Raw genomic sequence first — 19,903 nt, 5'->3', positions numbered from 1 at the left:
CTCCTACTCATTCTTCTGATGTTTCCTTTCCCAGCCAATGCACCACAATGTAGAAGTCTCTCATTGTGAGGTATTACCCAGAGTTCTTTGTCGCAGGATCAAGAGAATTAACAAGCATGGACACAAAGGGTGAGGTTGGAGCAAAAGTTTAATAAGCAAAAGAAGAAAGCTCTCCACCACTGAGAGGGGGCCTGGAAGAGGGTTGCTGTTTTTACAGTTGAATGCAAAGGCTTTTACAAGAAAATGATGATAGCTGGACATCTCATCTGCATAAGGCATGAATTTCTGGTAGCTCCACCCTGTCCTCCTAGTGCACATTTGGGCCCTTAGCTTGAGTTACTCCATATTGCTTTGTTCCCCTAACTGTGCGTGTGTCAGGGGATGGAATTTTCCATTGTGGGCTTGTCTGGGCAAGTCACCTGTTTAGCCTTTCTTATCTTGTGCAGCTGTGGGCACGCCTTAGGCAAGCCCCACTGTGCAAATTCCCTTATCTATGCCTGCAGACTGTTCTTTTGTTTGAAAGAATTCAACCAAGGACCCTCCCTAATTGCCTGCCTGACTGGTTTCTTCCTTTCTACAATCTCAGTGACACCAACAGGATTGAAGCATTATTTAGTCTCACTGACATTTGAGGACTAAGATGTTGATGATCATCATGTTGTCAGAAATCACTAATGTTTAATATATGAATGATATCAGGTTCAATAATTAGATGAAAGTCAAAATGAATGGCTTTTGCAAAAATTATAGCAGTGAGAAAATTATGGCAGTGAAAGAGATCTGATTTAACCAACCCCCACCTTGCCTTTAGCTGCCCTTAATTATTACTGGGCTTAGGTCAAGATAACTTTGAGAGACATTTAGTTTATAGTTTAAATGATAATAGCCCTTCTCCAAAATACAACTGCCTTTGTAAAGCTAATGAGAGAACACCAGGCTAGGAGGACAGAGGTGCCTGAATTCTGCTAAGGTGTAGACATAAACCAGCCATTATTCTGGAGGTCACAAAATATGCAACTTCCCCAATTATTCCTGCAGAAAACATCACTATTGTAGATCATAAGTTTGGCCTTTTGATATTTTTTTTCAGGATTTTTGACATGTCTGTCCACCAGTGGCTCCACCTGGATCGGCCAACCACTCCTGTAGCCCCACTTAGAAGGGACGCAGAGCAAGAGGACAGCTTCTGCTCCCTATGATTTCATCTCTGTCTTGTTTTTCTAAGACCACCAGAGCGAACACAAAAGAACCAGCAAGTAGGCAAAGGTCAGGCGCAAAACTGCAAGTTTATTTTAGTAACCCAAGGTGTGGAGAAGAAGTCTGTTGGCCTCCAGCAAAGAAGGCTGGCAGAGTTCCCCTCCCCCAAGCTCTCGGACAGAGTTCCGACAGTTCCGACAGCAATGAGAAACTGGGAAGTCCGCGTGGCTCAATGGCGGAGAGCAGCTTTTCTAGGAGTGGGAGGGCAATAGGTGGGGCATGGGCGTGTCAGGGGCGTTCCACAGGTGCGACCAGGTAAATCTTGGTCTCTTCAGATTGATGTCACCTGGCGCATGCCCAGTTGGTCTGCACCCTCCCTGGGCGCCGGCTGCATTTTCGCGCACGCGGGAAAAGTTGGGGGGGGGGATGAAGAACCCAGATGTGCACCATCTTGCCTCCGCGCGGGAAAAGTTGGGAAGGGGGATGAAGAACCCGGATGTGCACCATCTTGCCTCCGTTCGTCCAAACAGTCCAACCTTTTATTGATAATAGTGATAAAGGGGCGCCGTGGTCTGTCTGGCTACTTCCTGCTGTTAAGGGGCGTTGTTAAAGTCGGAGCCTATGGTTGGTATTTGGACGCACGGATGAAAAATAAAATAAGGCACAGTATTAGTATAGGAATGAGAAATGGAAGCATTTGTTGGAATATGGGCAAAACCCAGAAGGAAGGTCCCAGCAAGGTTGAGGTATTAAGGTTCTGTATTTCAGCTTTTATTTTATTGAGGGTTTGAATGTTAGTGTCTGCTAGGCTTGACTTGCTAACATAATAGCAGCACTCTTCTCCAGGGAAGAGACAAGTGCCTCCTTTTTCAGCTGTAAGCAAGTCCAGAGCTCGCCTATTTTGGGCAGCTACTTGGGCTATTGAGGTAGTTCGGCGCTGCAGGGAGGCCAGTCCTTCAGCTGATTCCAATAACTAGAGGGAGGAAAACAGCCCGTTTTTGACGAAAGTGGCGTAGTAGCATAGAAAGTTGTTGGAAAAGCTCTGCTACTTCTGCCTGGCTGTATAAAGTTAGACTGGGGACCAAGGATATGGGGACATAGAGGGATCAGTTAATGGCTGTATGGTTAAGAGTTTTAGAGAGCGACCAGTTGGTTGAGGGCCATGGGCAGGGGGGCTGCCACTAGGTGGGGGCCTTCTAAAGCCTCACAGAGGAAGCGGTGGGAGAGATTGGTTATATTCACAGTGTAGGTTAAGTTTGGCCTTTGGCGGATAAGTGTGAGCCATGAGAAGGGGCCTCTATTGTGCGGAGAGAAGTTTGACAGCCTTAAGGAAGACAACTGGCAGAACTATGTACTACTGAGTGTGTTCGGCTGTCTTGTGGCCAAGTTTCAGTCATTAAAAAAAAAAAACTGCCATACAGTAGGCGGACTAGCAAAGGTCTGAGTGTATGAGTGAGACAGCAATATAAATGTAAACTGAGACTACATTTTCAGTGTAGTTGCAGTGTCCCTTGTCACTGAAGATGTTCGATGAAAGTTAGAAGATGGGAGAACCACTGCTCTGGACTATTGTCCGGAGGTAGATATGGATCTGGGGCTATGTATTGAAAGTCTGATAGGTTTATGTAGAGGATGTTGAGAAAGCGAGCTAGGTGCCAGGGGTCGGGGAGCATGAGATAGTCAAGGAAGCTTTGTAAGTTTGAGGCGAGTGGGGGAAAGTTGAACTGATGTCCACTGATTATTCTCGGTGGGGGCCCTTTTTAGCTGGGAAATATGAATCCAATGCGTGTGTCCTAGGAGTTTTGCTGCTGTATGTGTAGACAGGAGAACAATGTATGGACCTTTCCACCTGGGCTGTAAGTCTTTGGCTTGGATATCTTTTATGTATACTTGGTCTCCGGGACTGAGGGAGAGATATGGGTTGTAGGCGTCTGTTGGAGGAGGGTGTGCTAACTCAGCGTGCTGTCTTAGGAGTTGTCTGAGAAGAGTGAGATATGGGAGGTAGTTCGCCAAAGGGGCTGGCAGGGAAGGTATTTGCTGGAGGGTTAGGGGCCGTCCGTAGACTAATTTGAACGGACTGAGCCCTGTTGGGCTTCGAGGTGCTGCCCGCAGCCGGGTCAGGGCTAAGGGAAGGAGGGTTACCCACGACTGCTGGGTTTCGATTGAGAGTTTGGTGAGCTGTTGTTTGATGAGTCCGTTAGCCTTTTCTACCTTACCAGAAGACTGAGGCCTATAAGGGATGTGGAGTTTCCAGGTGATGTGTAGGAGGGCTGCCACCTGTTGGACTACCTTAGAGATGAATGCTGGACCATTGTCGGATTGAAGAGTGACCGGGAGGCCAAACCTAGGAATAATATGTTCAGTGAGTATAGAGGCAACAATGTTAGCGGTTTCTCCTGTGGTAGGATAGGCCTCTATCCACCCTGAAAAAGTGTCCACAAGGGTTAAGAGGTATTTGAATTTTTTATGTTTTGGCATATGTGTGAAATCAATTTGCCAATCTTCACCTGGTTGGTGTCCTCTGAGTTGGTGGCTGGGATGGGGATTACGCAATGCGCCTTGAGGATTTGCCTTTAGGCAGGTAGAGCACTGCTGGTTGATTGTAAGTAAGTGTTTTTGTAGTGTTGGACAGTGGAGGAGGGGATTTAGAAAATTGTATAAGGCTTTGGGTCCTATATGTAAAGAATTATGTATGTCTGTTAGAATGGTATGGAGTTGTGTTTCAGGAATAACTAGTTTGTTATCAATATATATCCAGTCACCTGTAGTTAGTTTGGCTGTCGGATTTTGAAATAGCTTAGCCTTTTCTTCCTGAGTGTAGTTAGGGGCATATTGGGGGGAGAGAAAACAGACAGAAGGAGGCTTAGGGGTGGAAAATCTGGCGGCTGACTTGGCAGTGACGTCAGCGAAATTGTTGCCAGCTGCTACCGGGTCAGATGAAGTTTGGTGCCCTTTATAATGTATAATGGCTACCTTGGAAGGTGCCAACAGTGCATCTAGTAGTTTGAGTATTTGGTTTTTGTTAATAATAGGGGTACCGCCGGTGGTTAAAAACCCTCTCTCTCTCCAGATGACTGAATGGGTGTGTGCGATTAGAAAAGCATATTTAGAATCTGTGTATATGTTTACTGCTTTTCCTTTTGATAGTAGGAGTGCCTTGGTCAGTGCAGTGAGTTCTGCCTGCTGTGATGTGGTCCCTTGTGGTAGGGGTTTTGCCTCTAAAACTGCGGAGGAGGTAACTACTGCATATCCTGCCTGCCTGTTTCCTTGGGGGTTGATAAAGGAGCTGCCATCCACAAATAAGGTTAGTTGTGCATTCTGAAGGGGCTGGTCATGCAAGTGTAGGTGGCTGGGGGGTTGAGCCTCCAGGACCTCAGGACAAGAATGTTTAGTATGGGGTGGTTTAAGAGAGTCTGGCAGTAAAGTGGCTGGATTTAGAGAGGAGCAAACTTCTAAAGTAACAGTGGGGTCTTCTATGAATAAGAGATGGAAAAGTTGGAGCCGGGATGGAGTTAAGTGGCTAATACTTTTATGAGAGATGAGATCCTGAAGACGGTGTGTGGAGAGGACCGTTAGATTACTGCCTCTAATGAGCTTTTTTGCTTCCTGGGTCAGGCAGGCTGCCGCTGCTAACGCACGCAGACAGGGTTGCCAGCCTTGTACAGTTGGGTCTAGCTGTTTGGATAGATAGGCCACAGGACGGTGGGTGTTACCGACAGGCTGGGCTAAGAGACCAACTGCCACTTTCTGCCTTTCATCTGTAAAGAGTTGGAAGGGACGCTGGAAATCAGGCAGTGAGAGGGTGGGTTGTGAGAGAAGGCAAGCTTTTAAGCAGGTGAAATGAGTCGAGATTAATTTGGGGTTGGACAAAGGCCCATGTGGGGTTTCTTTAACTGCGGCTTATAAAGGTTTGGCTAGGATTCCAAAATTGGGGATCCAATGTCTGAAGAAACCTATTAGACCTAGGAAAGATTGAATTTCTTTTGCATCTTGAGGGGGAAGAAGGTTACGTATTAGGGCCATGCGGTTGGTAGTTAGTGACCGGGTTGTTGGGGTGATTTCAATTCCCAAGTATATGACGGTTTGGCAAGAAATTTGGGCCTTGTGTTTAGATACTCTATAACCTAATGAGCCTAAATGGTTGAGGAGAGTTGCAGTGTCTAGAAGAGAGTCTTGTTTGGTAGGGCTACAGATTAGGAGATCATCTACATACTGCAGAACTTTGCTATTAGTGAGAGGGCAGGAGGCAAGGTCTTTCACTAAGGCCTGACCAAAGAAATGGGGGCTGTCCCGGAACCCTTGTGGGAGGACTGTCCACGTCAGTTGAGTGGAGGTATGTGTGTCTGGGTCCTCTCATGTGAAGGCAAATAGGAACTGGCTGTCTGTGTGTAGGGGTATGGTAAAGAAGGCATCCTTAAGGTCTAGCACAGTAAAATAAGTAGAATTGATAGGGATATGGGACAGAAGGGTGTAAGGGTTGGGAACTACAGGGTGCGTGGGACAGGTGGCTTCATTGACTAGCCGAAGATCCTGTACTAACCTATACGTTCCATCTGCCTTTTTAACTGGAAGTATTGGAGTGTTACAAGGGGAATGTGTGCGGACAAGGATATGTTGGCTAAGTAGTCCCGTGATAATTGGCTTTAAACCTTGTAGATGTGTCGGAGAGAGAGAGAATTGGGGGCGGTTTGGGAAACGAGTAGGATCTTTGAGCTTGACAAGAACTGGTGGGTGGTGGGCAGCTATGACCGGGGTGGAAGTGTCCCACACTTGAGGGTGTACAGAAATAGGGAAGATGGGGGGTGGGGGCGACATAGGAGGAGCATGTGCGCCTGCACAAAGCATGAGCAACAGGTCCTGAGAGGGTTGAAGGGGAGTGGATGGGTTGATGGGGATGTGTATGGAGGCCTTTAAGGTGCTCAGGATGTCTCGGCCTAGTAAGGGGGTAGGGCATGAGGGTATAATGAGGAATGAGTGCGCAAAATAGTTGTTGGCCAGGCAGCAATTAAGGAGTGGAGTTTTTCGTGGAGTGGATGGCTTTCCGTCTACACCTACTACAGAGATATTGGATGGAAGGCTAGGTCCAGAGAAGGACGGCAAAACAGAATAGGTAGCCCCGCTATCTATTAAAAAATTAATTGTCTTACCCGCTACCAGGAGAGTTACCCGTGGCTCGGCGAGGGTGATGGGGGTCCCCGAGTCTCGGCACCTTCAGTTGTCGTTGTCGTCCAGATGTAGGAGCTGGAAGGAGCTCCCAGGATCCTGGGAAAGGGGGTCATGTAGAGGCGTGGCACCTGTTCTCAGGGTGGGGCAATCCGACTTCCAGTGTTCTTTCTGCTGGCAAGCAGGGCACGGGGTTGCTGGTGGATGAGGGTTAGGACATTCACTGGCCCAATGTCCTGATGCCTTGCACTTATAGCAAGGCTGCGTTGGGACTCGGGGACCCTGCGGACACCTGTTGGCATAGTGTCCCGCCTTGCCACACTTATAGCAGGCTCCTTTCGTGGCCTTGGAGTCTGTGGGGTATGTGCTCTCTGGTCTGGGGTTACGACTGGGCTGTAGAGCCGCTGCTAGGAGCTGGGCCTTCTGTTTAAGGCGTGCCTGTCGCACTGCCTCAGCCGTCTCCTCTCTGGAGTTATAGACCTTAAAGGCTAATTTAACTAGGTCTTGTATTGGTGCCTGAGGACCATCCTCTACCTTTTGAAGTTTTTTATGAATGTCAGGAGCTGATTGAGAAATGAAATAAGACGCCAAAATGGTGGCCCCTGTGGGGGAGGCCGGATCTAACCGGGTATACTGGGTTAGAACCTCAGTCAGCCTATTTAAGAATGCGGCTGGATTTTCTTCTGGATTTTGAATAATTTCTTTTAATTTGTTAAAATTTACCGTTTTGTTTGAGGCTGCTTGCATACCAGCCAACAAACACTGGACCATTAGGTCTCGCCTACGGCGCCCAGGCTGGTTTGCTTGGTAGTTCCAATCTGGGTCTGCCGAGGGGACTGCTTGCTCCCCTAGTGGGATGGCAGCGTCAGTTAAATGTAGTTGGTTGGCATGCTGCCTGGCGGCCGCTAGGATGCGCTCTTGCTCCTCCGGGTTTAGGGTGGAGGTTAGGATAACCTGGAGGTCAAGCCAAGTTAAGTCATAGGCCTGACAAAGGTATCTAAATTCCTTTATGTAGATGGTGGGATTAGCTGAGAAATCACCTAAACGCTTCTCAATTTTGGAAAGATCGGCCAATGAAAAAGGGACATGTACTCTGACTACCCCCTCTGCCCCAGCCACCTCTCGCAGAGGCGCTAACACTGTAGGAGGGTGTGGGGCAGGAGTGGGGACATCAGCAGGGCACTTAGAGCGGGTGTGTGCAGAGACAGGAGACTCAAGACAGCCGGTTGGGGGCCCTGAAGGAGGCATGGGACTGAGTGGATTACTAGTAGGTAAGGAAGAGGAAGGAGGATTCCGGACGGAGGGAGGAGGAGGAGGAGTATAGGGCGGAAGTGAGGGAAAACCTAGATCCTCCGGCTGAACAGAAAGAAATGAAGACTCCTCTTTTTCGGGTTCCTGTGAGCGGGCGTCCTTGGCTAGCATAACTTGGGCCGAAGAGCACCGGCTATACAGGTCGGGACGAGAGCGTAAGGCCCAAAAGCCTTGTATGTAAGTAATTTCAGACCACTTGCCTAGCCGCTGGCAGAAATTGCTGAGGTCAGTCAGAACATTGCGGTCTAGGGTGCCCTCTGGTGGCCACTGAGACTGATTGTCTAGTTTGTATCGCGGCCACGCCACAGTGGAAAGGAAAATTAACTGCTTCCTCCTAAGGTCTTGTTCAAGCTGTAAGGTTTCTAAATTGGCTAGGAGGCACCCTAAGGGGGTGCTCTTTGGAAATTTGGACTGGGGGTTTCCCATTTGTTTCCTCTTTACCGACACACAATGGACACAATGGAAATGGAAGTGGATCTCTGCCTGGCTTCAAAGCATCCTTTGGAACCAGCAGAGACAGACTGGAGGCTCTTGAAGCCAAAGTGGAGAGGACCTTCAGGCGGACGTCTCTGTCCTGCAAGGGTCTCCGAAGCCACGTGGTGGCTTCCAAGCCACTTGGTGGCTCAAAATGGACCTCGGACCTGCGCAGGATTTCTGGCCGAGGGAGGTAAAGAGGAGACAAGGGCACTTACCCCAGAGAGGCCGTGAGAGTGAGTGAAGCGGGTCTCAGGTCCTGGTCTGTCCGCGGCGTGGAACGAGGAGGAGGAGGCTCCCCGGACCCTGGGGGCCCTGAGGAGGGGTCTCCTCCCGGGTTCGGCACCATCTGTCTTGTTTTTCTAAGACCACCAGAGCGAACACAAAAGAACCAGCAAGTAGGCAAAGGTCAGGCGCAAAACTGCAAGTTTATTTTAGTAACCCAAGGTGTGGAGAAGAAGTCTGTCGGCCTCCGGCAAAGAAGGCCGGCAGAGTTCCCCTCCCCCAAGCTCTCGGACGGAGTTCCGACAGTTCCAACAGCAATGAGAAACTGGGAAGTCCGCGTGGCTCAATGGCGGAGAGCAGCTTTTCTAGGAGTGGGAGGGCAATAGGTGGGGCATGGGCGTGTCAGGGGCGTTCCGCAGGTGCGACCAGGTAAATCTTGGTCTCTTCAGATTGACGTCACCTGGCGCATGCCCAGTTGGTCTGCACCCTCCCTGGGCGCCAGCTGCATTTTCGCGCACGCGGGAAAAGTTGGGGGGGGGGATGAAGAACCCGGATGTGCACCATCTTGCCTCCGCGCGGGAAAAGTTGGGAGGGGGGGATGAAGAACCCGGATGTGCACCATCTTGCCTCCGTTCGTCCAAACAATCTCCAACCCAACCAATCAGCACTCCCTATACCCTAGCCCTCTGTCCACCAAACTACCTTTGAAAAGCCCTCACCTAAAAGCCTTGAATGAGATTGATTTGAGTAATAACTTTGTCTCCAACATGGCATCACCAGCATCAAAGTCTTTCTTTACTGTAATGCCATGGTCTCTGTGAGTTGATTTTGTTTGTGCGGTAGGCAGAAATAACCTGTTGGATGGTTACAGAAATAGGCTATTTCAAGTAACTGACTATATGTTGCTAGTGTTTTTCTATTAATGTTATATAGAGAGATAAACGATATAAGTCTCTCTAGTCTTTCTCATTCCAATTAGTGAAGTTTGTTGAAGCTCCCCTTCTTCAGGAGAGAGGGGAGGACTTTTTCTCTCACTTAATTCACTAGGCTACCAATGGTAATTCATTTGAATTGTGTTCTATTGCTAGACCATAATGGCAGCTCAGGTTAGTATTTATGTGAACATTTTTCCCTGTTCTGTTAGAAAAAAAACTGTATTTCAAGGCTGTGTTGTAAACAGGTTGGCTTTAAATTAAATGTTCTTGTTAATCATTTAAGGAGAGTCATTAAGTTATGATTGCCCTTTGGAACACAAATATTTATTTAGGTTCAGTATTCTGTTTCCCTAGAAATAGGATTTCTATACTCTTTCAGAAGTATATTTGGTAAAATGACTTGGCTGCTTCTATATTTAAGCTTCCTTTTGAAATGAAAATTTGTTCCAACATGGATTCTATAGGTTCAGCAACACTGCTCATGAATGACTGGTTTTAGATGCATCTTTTGATGTTTTAGAAATTTCTGTTAAGGCCAGGCACTGTGGCTCACACCTGTAATCCCAGCACTGGGAAACTGAGGCAGGAGGATCACTTGGGCCCAGGAATTTGAGACCAGCCTGGGAAAGATAGGGAAACCCTGTTTCTACAAAAATATATATTTTTAAAATTTGTATTTTGTCCTGCAAGCAAGTTTTAGAAAAAAATGAATTTAAAAAATTAGCCGTGTGTGGTTTTGCATACCTATGGTTCCAGAACGGTGGGGCCACGGAGTTCCAGGTACAGTGAGGTATGTGGTGCCACTATACTTCAGTCTGGGCAATAGAACAAGACTGTCTCAAAAAAGAAAATTTAAAAAAAATTTATTAATTAGTTATCTCTTGAATCAAGAATATTCAAAACCTCTATTTTACAGATTCAAAATCAGTAAAATGTAGCTTATCTTTTTTCTTTAAGATATATAGGCTGCTTTTTTCCCATTTTTTGAACATTGTTTTACTCTCCTAATATTTTTCTCTTTTCCATAAAATTAAATTTACCGTTGGAATTGCATCCTTCTATAAATTCAGATTGTTTATAAATATGGGTTTGGAAATTACCCAGTTTAAATTTGAAATTATTTTATCTTGTATTTTTAAAACTAAAAAATATGAATGTTGTAAGAAAAAGAAACCAAAATTTTGCAGATGCCTATATTTAATAATATTTTTTCATTATGAAATTAAGATATAATTTACACATCATAGCACTTACCTGTTTGGTTATACATTCAGTAGTTTTAAAAATATATTAACATATTCACAAATTTGGCCAATAGTCACTAATATCTAATTCTGGAATATTTTAATTAATCCAAAAAGAAACTGCATACTCATTAGCAGTCACTCACCATTCCACTCTCCTCTCAGTTTTCTATTCCTATGGATTTGCTTACTTTAGGTGTTTCATAGAAATGGAATCTTACCATATGTGACTTTTTGAGTTTGGCTTCTTTTACTTCTTGTATTATTTACAAGGTAAATGCGTGTTGTAGCATGTATCAATATTTTGCTCCCTTTCGTGACTGAATAATGTACCATTGTACGGATATACCAAAATTTGTTTATCTGTCTGTTTATGGTCATTTGGGTTGTTTCTACCTATTGCCTATTGTGACTAGTACTGCAATGGATATTTATGTACAAGGATTTATATGAGTGCCTGTTGAATTTCTTGGGTGTATAGACCTAGGAGTGGAATTGCTGGGCCATAAATTCTATGTTAATATTTTGAGGAACTGCCCATTTTTTTGGTAAACTATGAAGTACTCATTATAGAAAAAAAGAAAAATCATAGGAAAGTGTAAATGAGAAGACAAATATTACCCAATAATCCACAAGCAACCACTGCTAATGTTTTTTGTTATATTTTCTTTAAGGTACCAAAATGCTTATAACGTCTAATATAAGCATTTTACTCTGTAAGACATTCTTCAATATACAAAAAAAAGATAAAAATGTTTAAAATGACTAAGGACAGTAGACACACAAACACACAAACTTGGATTGCACACTTTAAGTTCTGGAATGCCAGTTTTAACATAAAGCAGGCAGCACACATCTATACTGCTGGAGGAAAGGGGAGTCCCAAAATTCCACCTGTCATTTGCATTTAAACAGGAAAAATACAAGACTAGTAGTTAGATAAATCTTGGTTCTAATCTCTCTTCCATCACTTCCTGGGTAAATAATTCTAGATAAGTCACTTAATATTATTGGGATTCTGATGATTGACCTCTTATAGAGATAATGGCACATAACACTTTTGAAGGCAGGATGCAGAAATTTATGATATCTTGAGGTCCATTAGGAATATGGATATGCATATTCACAAATATACAATTATATGTATACATACATACATATATATTTATATAAAATTACTATTATTCATGTTAGGCCATGTTAGGCCATTGGAAAATACAGAAGGTTGCAAAGAAATAAAAATATCCTATATTCTTATAACTCAGAGGTAAAAGCTCTTATCCAGTGTGTTTTTTTAACACATAAAAATTCAAGCTGATGGCATCCACTTTGGCTTGACATTGTCTTAGAGACATGCAATGTATGTCTAACAAAATGATATGTGCCATATGTTGAATTTTTATTCAAAAGCAAATATTAATGCAAAGGATAGCATTGAGAACTGTATAAGTAATGAAAAGATACATAAGTGCAGCACTTATATTTATACAAGCAGAAAGTCAAATGCACTGTGTATAGAAGTTACATACTTGGACAGTCTATGATTATTTTTCACAGTATCCTTGCTTCACCACAAAATACAATGAAGTATACCTAAGGACTCTCACCTTCTATAAGCTGCCATATCCATGGAAACAGAAAACTGGGAAATTCAGAATTGTCTCCTTGATTTGTATCTGTATTTAACATAATGCTGGGCAAGGAACAGTGTTCAATAAATACTTATTTGTATAGCCTTTTATTTCTTTAGTCACACAACAGCTTCTATTAAACAAAAAGAAAAAGAAGTGAACCTTGTGCAATCCAAAGCAGAGTCCAAAGCAGTTAAAATGCTAAAAAGAAAACAGTATTAGGCAACCTGTGGTAAGTGTATCAACTTGCCCAGGCACAGGTAACTGTCCCAGTTAGACAACTTCAGTTGCACAAGGCCTCAGGGTGAAACTGCAGCTGAGAAGAGGTCATAATGGTTGTGAAAAAGACAGGCAGTGAAAGACCTTAGCCCAAGACCACATGTCTTTTAGCGACAGAATTAAGTTTCTATGATACCGTGCCTCATCCAGTCATATGAATTGCAATGGTCCTGCTGTGGAATCTTGAGGCTTATCAAGGTTGTTCTAAATTTTATAAACAATGGTTCGTTGTTTATTCCAGAATATTATAGGCTCATCTGGAAAATTGTATCTGGAAAAAAATGATACCCCTAAAGCCTGAATGGTTTTATATACCAAGATAAGACTGAGAACCCAGGAGAGGTACAGGAAACACCTCAGACATTCTCAATACTTTATACAAAATATATTTGCCTCAAAAAGCAAGGTGATAATGTTGAATAAAAGTTGATACACTATTGTGTAGACACTAATATGATAATAATATCTTTAAGCTTCTCTAACAATCTTAGTGCTTCAACATTATTTAATTTTGTTGACCTAATAATAAGTCATTTGAAGTTTTGCACAAAGGTGCCAAGTTTCTATTTCTCAGGGAAAAACTTTCAGTAAGGAAGAGCCCTTAATTTCTTCTTTAGTACCTGCTTAAATTGAATGATTTCTCAAACATTATTATTATTTTTGAGACCGAGTTTCACTCTGTCACCCAGGTGGGAGTGCAGTGGCATGATCACGGCTCACTGCAACCTTGACCTCCTAGGCTCAAGAGATCCTCCTACATCAGCCTTCCAAAGAGCTGGAGCTACTGGTGTGCACCACCACACAAGGCTAATTTTTTCTTTCTTTTTTTTTCTTTTTCTTTATTTTTTATTATACTTTAAGTTCTAGGGTACGTGTGCATAACGTGCAGGTTTGCTACATATGTATACTTGTGCCATGTTGGTGTGCTGCACCCATCAACTCATCAGCACTCATCAACTCGTCATTTACATCAGGTATAACTCCCAGTGCAATCCCTCCCCCTTCCCCCTCCCCATGATAGGCCCCGGTGTGTGATGTTCCCCTTCTCGAGTCCAAGTGATCTCATTGTTCAGTTCCCACCTATGAGTGAGAACATGCGGGGTTTGGTTTTCTGTTCTTGCGATAGTTTGCTGAGAATGATGGTTTCCAGCTGCATCCATGTCCCTACAAAGGACACAAACTCATCCTTTTTTATGGCTGCATAGTATTCCATGATGTATATGTGCCACATTTTCTTAATCCAGTCTGTCACTGATGGACATTTGGGTTGATTCCAAGTCTTTGCTATTGTGAATAGTGCTGCAATAAACATACGTGTGCATGTGTCTTTATAGCAACATGATTTATGATCCTTTGGGTATATACCCAGTAATGGGATGGCTGGGTCATATGGTACTTCTAGTTCTAGATCCTTGAGGAATCGCCATACTGTTTTCCATAATGGTTGAACTAGTTTACAATCCCATCAACAGTGTAAAAGTGTTCCTATTTCTCCACATCCTCTCCAGCACCTGTTGTTTCCTGACTTTTTAATGATTGCCATTCTAACTGGTGTGAGATGGTATCTCATTGTGGTTTTGATTTGCATTTCTCTGATGGCCAGTGATGATGAGCATTTTTTCATGTGTCTGTTGGCTGTATGAATGTCTTCTTTTGAGAAATGTCTGTTCATATCCTTTGCCCACTTTTTGATGGGGTTGTTTGTTTTTTTCTTGTAAATTTGTTTGAGTTCTTTGTAGATTCTGGATATTAGACAAGGCTAATTTTTAAAAACATTTTTGCAGAGACAAGGTTTTGCCATGTTCCCAGGCTAGTCTCGAATTCCTGGGCTCAAGTGATCCACACACCTCGGGCTCCCAAAGTGCTGGGATTACAGGCATGAACCACTGCACCTGGCCCTCAAAAATATTTTGTACAAAGTAATAAACATAATCATTAAGTGCATAATATTTAAAGTCATTCATAAAACTCACCCTCCTAAATATGGGAAAAGGTATCTTTCAGTGCCTTTCATTTTCCTGAAAAGTAGTAATTACATGGACTCATATATTCCAAACACTGGACAGATTGCGACTTAAGAGAATTGTCTACTAAGTGTATTGGAGTAGCTGTTCCTAAGAAAATCCTTAATTTATCATTGTGTAAATTGATATTTTTATATCTACTTTGTATGACTTCTGAATATAAAGTAATCAAGAAATGAAGATGAGCTGTCTTCCAACTCCACCGAGACAGAGCTCAAAGGACACTGGAGTAACTGAAGTAGAGCAACCAAAACACTTCCCAGAAACATGCCAATCCTCATAAAGAGGGACTTCTGTATTGTTATCGTGCCTTTTGCAATGCAGAAACAATAGTAAGAATGCTGCAGTGTGCTAGGAGTGCTTCCTAGGCAGTAAGCTTTTACCCCTTCAGTAATAAATTTCTTCTAAAAAATTAAAATACTGGTTGAGACTCTTCTGTGTTTCTATCTCTTTACAGCTGTTCCCTCCCTCTGCTATACTTTCTAAAATATTTTCTAGCTTACAAACTTACAATGGCTTTCTATTGCCAAGAGCTGTCAACATAGTGCTTTGTGCTTTGCTAGCATGAGCCTGGCTATACCTACTATGTGTCCTATGAGCTTTAGGGTCACTTGAGTTGATATGGCCAGAGGTAATCAAAATAAAACAAACAGGAAAGAAAACAGAGATGGATTTAGAGGTCCGATGAATTTCAAGGAAGGAATTCATAAATATGCTAGTTGATATGAGACATTTTAAAGATACTGAATGTGCAGAAGTAAAGTAAAAGCTAGGCAGGAAGTGGGAATATAGGGGATATCAGCGGTTGTCAGAAGTTTCAATAGGAAGAGTAGTTCCATCTGGACTCTAATAGAAAGTAAAACCACCTCTTCAAAGTATAGTAGCCTTAAGAGTTTATGTTAGAAAAGTAACCAGTGACTAGAAGGAAAATAAAGAAAACAATTTTTGTGTTTAATTAATTTCCCTAAAATTGAGATCTTATTTGTACACAGTATATCTCCCAAGTCCCTCATATGTTAAAATATTAATAATATGTTTTTAGATGAACTTGACATGGTAGAATAAGGATGATATTAGAAGGGGGGAAAAGACTGATTTAGGAGTGTGGGCTTTGTCCTCCTTCAGCTTCTTGATACTAGGGATGATTGTACAAACCATGCTTCATGTGCCTCTGCTTTGTAATATAAGGATTGTTAAGAATAAAACTATAATAAATGACGTGACTCTAACACTATATAGAACAATTATATATCTCTTTGCCATTACAGAGGGTTCATCATGCAACATTTCAGATCATCGTAAATATAAATTATCTTGACATATACTAAAGGACAATTCAAATTTTGTTTGTGCTTCCCATTTTTTAAAGTTTCATGAGTTTAGGAGAGACTTTACCTCATCTCATGAGTGATATAAGAATCCTTATTCTAGGACCTTTAAAAAGTATTTGGTAATGTTAAGTTTTAACATTTAATTTTACTCACAGGTATGATATGCAACAAACAAACAAACAAATCCCAGAGCTCAGAGGAGTTGCAAACTACTAAAGGTGCCATGATAAAATAACACAGAATAACATGATCTCTTCTGTATAAACCCATAATGGAGTTCTCTCTGTTTGGTTTATGATCTGCCTTCTAATAGCTTAAGGATAGAAGAAAAAAACAGAATGATGGCTAAGTCACCAGAAGTATTTTAAATAATACAAGAGTTTCAATATACTTCAAAAAATGTATATTCATTTTTAATAGGTATTTATCAGAATATGCTATGCAAATCTTAAAAAGACAAAATATTGTACTAGAAAGGTAAATTACAAGTCGTACTCAATATCTGATATTTTTCTCTAAGTACTGAATGCTAATTGAAAGGCTATAAATTTAAACTGCTAGTGGTACATTTCCATATTAATTATTAAAACACAATTAAAAATTGAAGAATATTCTCCAAATTCAAAAAGGTCAGGTTCAAATGACAGCAAGCAAGATGCAATATAATTGGGCAGGTCACCCACAATTCCATGGGTGGCCATGTTCTAGGATGATTTTCAAAATCAGATTATTGATAATATAATTTACTTAGGAACCTATGGCCTGTTGATCAGCCCTCTTCCCCCACAACCCTCACCCACTGATGTTTCATTAGAGGGCTGATCACAGCACTTTTTATGTAAACTATAGGGTAGTTATTTAAAACTAAACTGAATAAAACTGGTTTCTTTTTGAGGGTAAATAAACATAATTTCCCCTATTTTCTTGGATAGCTATATTTTGGAAAAGTCCCTAGATACCATTAACATAAATATTATGCAATATATGGATTATAGGCCTAGTGTTATTAATAAATATTCATATTGAACTTTACAGTTGTTAATACTTTATTTCTTATAACTGTGTAGATGAAAATATGCCTGGGTGATACTGGAAAAACAAGAACATTGATACTTCCAGTTCATTAACTAGGTTAGATTGGCTTTCAGTTCATTAACTAGATTAGATTGGCTTCCCAGAAGCACAGCATACATAAAAAGTCAATATTTCTGTACTAAATGAAAATTAAATATTATACTCTGGTGTACCTAGCTATATTCCCAAATGTTATGACCTTGAAAAAATGCAATGGATCCTAAGTAACTAAAACAATCTTGAAAAAAATAAAGTTGGAGGGCTCAGACTTCCAGATTTCAAATCTAAAAATCTGTAGTAATCAAGACAGTGTGGCATGGAATAAAAACAGATATATATAGATAGATAAAATTGAATTAAGACTTCAGAAGTAAACTCTACCATTTGTGGTCCACTGATTTTTTTTTTTTTTTTGACAAAAATGCCACAGCAGTTCAATGGACAAATAACATAGTATTTTCATTAAATGGTGCTGGAATAAACTGGATTTCCACACACAAAAGACGAAGAATTTGTACTCTTACTTCATACAATACACAAAAAGTAACTTAAATTGGATTATAGGCGTAAGTGTACAAGCAAATACTAGAAAACTCAAGAAAACACACAAGTAAATCTTTACAAACTTAGATTAGGCAATGATTTCTTAGATACAGCATCAAAATCACAAGTGATAAAAGAGAAGATTGATTTGTTGGGATCATCAAAATGAAAGACTTTTTGTGCTTCAAAAGACACTATCAAGAAAGTGTAAAGACAAACCAAAAAATGTGAGGAAAATATTTGCTAATCATATATCTGACAAAGGACTCGTATCTAGACTATATAAAGAAACTTTACAATTCATAATCCAATTAAAAATGGGTTGTAAAGAGGAGCGACAGCAATGCTAGATAGCAGCCACCACGGCTCAGGAGTAAAAGTCCTTTGCAATTTCCAACTGTTGGAAGAACTTGAAGAAGGTCAGAAAGGAATAGGAAATGGCACAATTAGCTGGGGTCTAGAAGGTGATGAAGACATTACACTTAAAAGATGAACGAGGATGATAACTGGGCCTCCAAGAACAGTTTATGAAAACCAAATATGCAGGCTTAAAATAGAATGTGGACCTAAATACCCAGAAGCACCCCCCTTTGTAAGATTTGTAACAAAAATTAATATGAATGGAGTTAATAGTTCTAATGGAGTGGTAAACCCAAGAGCCATATCAGTGCTAGCAAAATGACAGAATTCATATAGTATCAAAGTTGTCCTGCAAGAGCTTCAGTGCCTAATGATGTCTAAACAAAATATGAAACTCCCTCAGCTGCCTGAAAGACAGTATTACAGCAGTTAATCAAAAAGAAAAACCACAGGCCCTTCCCCTTTCGATTTAAACAGTCCTCATTTTCCACAGTAGTACATTTTCCGGATACATCTTATAGATTTCAACATTCTGGAAAGGACGCTCTCATTCAAAGTAAATTTATCTTAAGATACTGTAAATGATATTAATTTTTTGTCCATTTGAAACATGTAAGTTGTGCTAAATGTAACCACTGTCCACGCAGTTGAACGTCTGGGATCAAAAAAGTATATTTAAATTGATTCCCATTATAGCTAGTGTGGCACATCTATTAATAACTCAACTGTGAAAAGACACATCACACAATCACCTTGCTGTTGATTACATGGTCTGGGGTCTCTGCCTTCTCCCCTTGCAATAGCCCTCTAGCCTGGGGGGCTTGTTAAGAGTAGATGTGAAGGTTTCAGGTCGCAGCCTGTGGGACTACTGCTTAGTGTGTGGGATGCTTTACCTGCACCCCTGGTTTCTTTTAAGTCTTAAATGATGCCTCTTCAAGCCATCATCATAACCCCCCCTCCTCCGCTCCCGCCCTTGGCCAAAGCATAGATTGTAACCCCTCCACCACTCTCTGAGATTGGCCTTTGGTGAGGAATTCAGGGCTTTCCCCATATCTTCTCTCCCCTGCCTTTATCATGAGGTGCTGCTTTTTCTTCCTTCCTCCTCAAATGTCTTTTCATACCATCACCAACCAACACCTTCCAAGACACTTTCTTGCTTTGGCCAGAAGCCATCAGGTAAGGTTGGAAAGAGTTTCTGACTTCCCTTGTTTAGTTTTAGAATCTCATTTACTCACTCTCTACTAGCCTGGGAAATGAATATTGGGTCATCAGCCCTGCCACTCTCTGCTGTCATCATCAGCTGATACATTGGTTTTAGCTCAGGTTTTGATAAGGTGAAGAGAATGGTTACCAGGATTACTCAGACCTGCCAGCTCTCAGAGTCCTTGGTGGTTAAACCTGGAGAAAGACCACATGAAGACACTTGTAAGCATACGTGATCCCTGTGCATTGTTTTATTTTCTTGTAATTGCTTTTGCTTTTAAAAATTGAAGAAGTTTTAAACAGGGCTCTCATTTGGTCATCCTTGCAATCCACTGGGGTCTAGTTTGGAATCCGACAACTGGAACAAAAAGAACCTTGGATACAGTGCATGCCTTGGTTTTGGTGGTGCTCCTGCTTCTCAAGATCCTCAGCAGGGATTAAGAAATAAATAGGGGTACACAGCAGATCTCTGAAATTGGCAGACTTGACCTCCTGGAAAATTGCTGTGTTTTTCACTTTCTGTTCAGGACCACTACTAAATGCTGAAATGCGGACCCATACCAAACTAAAAATGATTCATTGTGTGCTAAAGTTTTTTTAAATTATTTGTGTAAAACCATCTTTTGAAGCAGCATTAAGTCTGAAAAGCAACTGGTGTTTCCATTAATCTTTTTCTGGGGAAAACCTCAGTTCTAAGGATTTAACATCCTGTAAGTGAAGTTTAACATAACAGTATTCCATAAGCAGCCTTTTTATGGTCAGACCATTGCCTAATTTTAATATAATTTTAAAATGTGTGCATTAATTAAAAAATGGAAAAAGGATCTTAATAGACATTTCTCCAAAGAGGATATATAAATGGCCAATAAGCATATGAAAAAATACTCAACACTCTCAGTCTTCACAAAA

General features: G+C 41.7%; 1 long non-coding RNA gene and 1 pseudogene across 1 annotated transcript; one reads left to right on the top strand and one right to left on the bottom strand.

The window, feature by feature from the left end:
• Positions 1–8,457: 8,457 nt before the first annotated feature.
• LOC113220244 lies at positions 8,458–13,208 on the bottom strand. The gene is made up of 3 exons (XR_003307144.1): positions 12,157–13,208; positions 10,050–10,138; positions 8,458–8,507 (listed from the first exon to the last, which is right to left on the bottom strand). It is a non-coding gene; the product is annotated as an uncharacterized LOC113220244 (long non-coding RNA).
• Positions 13,209–17,774: 4,566 nt separating this feature from the next.
• LOC111552445 lies at positions 17,775–18,224 on the top strand (annotated as a pseudogene).
• Positions 18,225–19,903: the final 1,679 nt, after the last annotated feature.

The sequence above is a fragment of the Piliocolobus tephrosceles genome, chromosome 8, assembly GCF_002776525.5.
Source record: "Piliocolobus tephrosceles isolate RC106 chromosome 8, ASM277652v3, whole genome shotgun sequence".
NCBI classification, from domain to species: domain Eukaryota; kingdom Metazoa; phylum Chordata; class Mammalia; order Primates; family Cercopithecidae; genus Piliocolobus; species Piliocolobus tephrosceles.
The sequence above is the reverse complement of the archived record's forward strand: the minus strand, read 5'-3'. Positions and strand labels throughout refer to the sequence as shown.